This window comes from Corvus hawaiiensis, chromosome 3 (genome assembly GCF_020740725.1).
Source record: "Corvus hawaiiensis isolate bCorHaw1 chromosome 3, bCorHaw1.pri.cur, whole genome shotgun sequence".
NCBI classification, from domain to species: domain Eukaryota; kingdom Metazoa; phylum Chordata; class Aves; order Passeriformes; family Corvidae; genus Corvus; species Corvus hawaiiensis.
This window is the reverse complement of record NC_063215.1, coordinates 99,637,999-99,643,579: the sequence shown is the minus strand read 5'-3', so window position 1 is coordinate 99,643,579 and position 5,581 is coordinate 99,637,999.

Genomic DNA, 5,581 nt, shown 5'->3' with positions numbered 1-5,581 from the left:
GTTGATTTTTTAAAATTTATTTTCTTTTCTATGATTATTATTGGCCCTTTCATTGAAAACACCCTTGGCAGTGAGTGTTGTCCAGGCAGCAAAACCTCTTGGACTGTGACTGCTCCTGGAGCTAAGGAGAGAGTGGCTGGACAGAGAAGGTGCCATTTGCTGGTTGGGAGCCTTTGTGCTTTGGGAAAGAAGGAGTTCTCTTAGCAAAGCTGCTCTGCTTCCCTCCCTCCCAGCTTTTCTTGTGTGTGGGCCCAGCCTCTTCCAGCTGTTCTCCTTGAGCTGCAGGTGCCCCTTGTTTGGTAGGAGGGAGGAGGTTAGAAAACCCTTCTTGCCAGACGGCCAAAAGCAGCAGCAGCAGGGCTGAGAGCTGGCTGAAAAGTTGGTCTTTGCAGCCTGTTTGTGGCCAGAAACACTGTGTGATAGTGCTGATGCTCTGCTGGGGAAATGGGTTATTCACCAAAGGGAGCATGCAGGCTGCATACCTGGAGCCCAGCGTGAAGGGAAGGAGGACTTGATTCAAATTTGGTCTTCCATGTTACTGCTTTTCTTGTTCCTGTTGAACATCTTGAGAGGGAGGAAGGTTGTACTGCGCCAACACAACTCAGCATCCTCTCTGGTTCAGCCTTGGCTGCCACAGGCTGAGTACATTAGGATGAAGTTTGCAGCCATGTGAGTACTGGTGTTTAATTCTTACTTGAGCCAATGAGTTGCTCCTGCAGCCTTGAGTGAGTTACTGACAGCAGAGGATCTGATGTGTTTGCCTCAGTCAGGCTCAGCAATTTGGCTGCTGCTGCTCTGTGCATGGATGTGGAGCTGGAGTTTCTGCTGCAGGAACCCTGTCAGCCTGTGCTTGTCACTGAGGAGCAATGCTTGATTTTATTCTCCTGTGTGATGGTCTTGGAAATGATGGGGCAGAGCAGTTCAAGGCTGTGAGTGAGTGGAGTTTGCTGTGTGTTTGTTGATGGTGGAGATGAGATGATCAAACCCCTCCTTTGTGCACACCATTCCTTGGAGACACCCCCCAGGAGGGGACCTCTGGAGGGTTATGTCTCACTGAAGGCAATGCTGGGAAAGCTTGGGAATTGCTTCACCAGGGAGCAGGTAGGAGGGAAATGCTGGTTTTGTTAAGGCAGAATTTACTGAAGCTAGTAAATGATCACTTAGCATCTTTATGCTAGGGGCAGGAGAGATTCAGTGAGGGTTTGAGGAATCCTGCCTGTGTGCACTTTTTGCATCCTTTTCTGCTGCCCAGTATGATGCACAGTATGTGCCTGCATGGCAGTAGAAAGCCCCTGCCTGAGCACTCCATCCTCCTAGCCAGAAAAAAAAAAAAAAAAAAAAAAAATCTGCCCTCATTTCTGGGAGGGAGCAAGGCTGAAGGGATGGGGGCCAGAATTGTGATGGGTTTAAAAAGGTGGTGTTATTCCTGTGGCACAGGAACACCAGAAAGGTTCTTTATGACTTTAAGGACAGAATTGAGGCTTGATCACCCATCTCCTGCTCTTACTGCTGGCTGTAAAAACCCCCTCAGCCACTCCAAGATGAGGCATGGTTAAAAAAAATGGGAAAATCACTCAGTAGCCTTTTATTCACACATGGGTGGCAGTGAGATCAGGACCTGCTTTTCCCTGCTTGGCGTCAGCATTGTGCTCTTGTGTGAGGTGTGTGAAAATAGGCACAGTCCTGTAAAATTGATTGCCTCATAATTCATTTTCCATTTCTCCCCTGAGTTCTTGTTTCTGAGAATATCACCCAGGTCCTGTGAGTGGGTCCCTGAGAGCCACCTTGCAAAGCAAGGCAGGCAGCATGTTGGGAGCAAGTGCTGCTTCTGGTTGGGAATTTGCTTTCTCTTTACAAATGGTGACACAGCAGTGTGTGAGACCTGCTCTAAAGCTCTATTCAAGCTAAAACTGTTTGATTCATCCATCTTGCAAGCTATTCTGACTTTAGGGTTGGACTTCCAGAGCCAAGAGATTGTTTAACTTTCCATGCTAAGCAGCTCATACACTTTTTTCTTCTTGGTCACACTGGGGATAACTGAATCCCCCTTCTTGTTTTGGCAGATGATTTTCTGAGGCTTCCTATGGCTTTATCTTTCACAGATGTGGCAGCATCCTTTGGGAAAAGACAGATGGAAGGTTCCTCCCCTACCCTCTTGACAGATACAGACTCGGAGTGTTTTGAGCTGAAGCAGTCGTGTGGGAAGTGCAGTGGTGCCTTCTGGTCACAAGATCTGCCAAGGACTCCTTGCAGGGAGGTGTGTTCAAAAGCACAGGCAGGAGCTGACGAGACTGATCCACAAGGGGTGTGGGAAAAGGCAGATGGGGGGAGTGTTTTGGCCTCCAGTCCTGTTTAGCCATGATGAAGTTGGCTCCCGGCATGTGTACTACCAGCAGCAGGAAGGCCTCTGGGAACTGAAGATGCTGATTCAGTAGGGAGAACAAAAAAGCCTCTGGGAACTGAAGATGCTGATTCAGTAGGGAGGACAAAAATAAAGCCTGCTATCTCTTGGCTGAGCGAAGGAGGGAATCAAAGAGAGATAATAAGTAGCTGAGGGCTGGCTCATTAGCAGGTATCTGCTTTCCTGTGGCCTCTTTGTCTGCCGTTCCTGTAGGTACCACAGAGGAGTTACTGATGAGCAGGTTCCAAGTGGTTTGAGGCAGCCTGAGATCAGGAGCTGGTAATCAGAGCCATTTGTTTTCCCAGTGAGCGTGCAGCTGCTGGAAACAAAGTTCAGGTCCTGCTGTGTTCCCAGGAGTGATCCTGGGTGCTGCCAGCCCCCGTCATCCTCCCACTGCTGGGTGCAGTATTAATCTCTCTGCTTAGTCCAGTGTTCGTTTTGCTGAGGGTTCCTTTCCTCTGCTGTCTCCCTTCCTTCAGTTAGGCTCTTGTCCCAGTGGAGCATGAGCTGGAAGAGCAGGCTCCTTTCTTGTCATGCTTTAGCTGTCTTCTGCATCTTTTCCAGTCTTGTCATTCTTCTGACTGGAGGAAAGCAACTTAAAGTCAGTAATTTTTAAGGCATATTGCAGCAGGATGAATGTTTCCAATGACCCTGATGGGCTCCTGGTTAGATTTGGTTGTTATCAGGCAGCAAATCTTCTTGGGAGCCCAGAGCCCAAGATGTCCTGCAGCAATTCCAGCTTGCAACTGGTTCCTTGCTAGAAACAAAGGGCACTGTTGGGGTGGCAAAATTGCGTATTTCAGTCACCTGCTGAGCATCTCTAGTTGGTGCTACCCGGGTGGGGAAGCCTGTCATGTGAGCTGTGAGCTGGAGGGAGGAAAAGTAGCAGAACTTACCAAGGAGCAGCCACAAATCCTACTGCTCACTCAGTGACTGAACTGCCCTGCACTTGGCATCTTTATGGAGTCAGTATCCTGCAATATGTAGAGATGCATTCCCTGGCCTTGGAAGATATCTGAGGTCCTGTTGAATTTGGCTGGAACCAGTCTGGCTTAAACCCTGCCCCGTGAGATGCCCATCTGTTCAGTGTCTTCCTGGGCTGTGCCCAGGAATTTGTCAGACTGAGCAGAGAGCCTGTGAGCTCCTGCTTCAGGGCTGGGTTCATTTCAGTGGCAAGGAAAAATGACCTAAAGGTTTATTCCTGAGGATAAGGATGGCTGTATCTTGGAGGGGAAGAGTTCGGCACAGTACAGAAACTCTTGAAAAAACCTTCATTTGAATCAGAGAGTAAAATTAAAAATGTAACAAACTATTTCTGTTAGATAAATCGATAAACCAGAGGTTAAATATAATTTGACTCGTATGCCTTGTCTTCACACTTTTGTACCTTAGTTTCTTTGATTGTCTATATATAAGAAGTGACATTGGAGAGCATGGGTTTATCCTGAAGTTTTATTTGTCATGGAGAGATGAAGGAGCTGTCTGGCACTTGCGAGTTTCATATCAAGTTGCGCTTCTGGCAGACGGCAGTGGAGCATTGAAAGAAGATCACATTGTAGAGCAGCACAGTAAGTTGCTATAAGGATGGGCAGAGGTTTGTCTGGGATGCAGGGACTCTGGATAGAGGGGCTGCTGGGTTGTAGGATCTTTCTCTGGTCCACGACACATGCAGGTACAAAATGTCTAGTCAGAGGGTTGGCAGCAGCTTCAATGAGGGCACGTTCAGGTTGGTTGTTAAAATCCAGTGGGGTGATGGAAGAGGAGGCTGGTGTGAAAAACTGAGATACTGGCAGCTGGCTGGGGAGCTGTTTGTGTTTTCAGAGGTCTGAACAAGGTCTGGCAGTTCTGAACCAAGCTTTGCCCTGCTAGCATCCATTTGGAAGCTCTTTTCAAGGCATCTAGCTTTGATGCAGTGTTGTGCATCTGCCTCTATGCTTTGCTCTGTCTTGTAACCCTTCAACACCTGGGACTGAACTTTTGCAGTTACTGACAGCAGCTGGTAGGGACTGGTTTCCAGTGTGAGGCAAGCAGGTGCCGAGGGGCACACTGATGGTTTATGCCTCTTCTCCAAATCCTCCTCAGTTTTCAGCTGTGCTCCCTGAGTGGTGAGGGCTGTGGTGACCATCGGGCCAGGGTGTGGAGTCCAGCTGTTGCTGGATAGCAATCTAGGGTGAAACCCCACTGTGCTGGGGTCTGTGACAGCATCTGGGAGGGAAACTCTGGTGCCCTGGGTGAGCTGTTCCTTCCAGCTGACTTGGCTGAACTCTCATGTGTGTAGCAACAGTAACAATCTTAGAAAGTTTGAGGAGTCCAGTTCCTACTCTGAATTTTGAAGTATGAGGATTTGATGGACAGTCACAAATATGTAACCTTTGTCAGGGAATTTAGGCAGATAAGAAGTTTACAGCTCTGTGGGATGTGTATGAAAACAGTATGTTGTATTTAAGAGAGGATTCGGTTTATTTGGAAGTCCTCTCTGCCTCGAAGTATCACCCACACTTGTAAATAACAACATGGAAGCAGGAGGCAAGACATCGTCCTTTAGACAGGTGTTGTCTCTCCCATTCTGCAGCTGGGGTGGGTGAGAGTGATGTCCATGGTCACAGGCCAGAGTGGGAAACAGAGCCCAGGAGCTGGAATTCCTCTTCCTTGACTAATGTCACAATGCCATTTCTTAAACCTTCATTTGGTTGCTGATAAATGTGGTGATCAGCTACAGCTTCAGACACTGAGGGCCTTCTCCTTACAGCTGGAGCAAATTAGGTGCTCATTGTGTCCAGCTGTCCTGTGAGCACTGAAAATGCCAGAGCGATTTTAGCTGACACAAAGTGACACAGAAGGCTTGTTAGTGCCATCACCCAAACCCCTTTCTCTGCTGTACAAGCATTAGCAAGTGGTCCTCCACACCTTAGCTCCAGGGGCAGAGCAACGTGTACATATGGCTGTTCCCCTCCTATATTTAACAAAGCCGTGATTACATGCCGATATAGAAGGGGCTGATAAGCTGTTTGAGTGCTCAGCAGAGAAATGTCACCAAAATAGTTGTAGTGTTGTTTCTAATTGCAATGGATGAGCAGCCTGGCTCATTAATCCTCCCTATCAGCAGCACATAGCCTGTCTGCACCAGAATAGCCCTGATCTCAGCAAACCTGCATCCAGCCCTGGCCTTCTGTTTTCGAC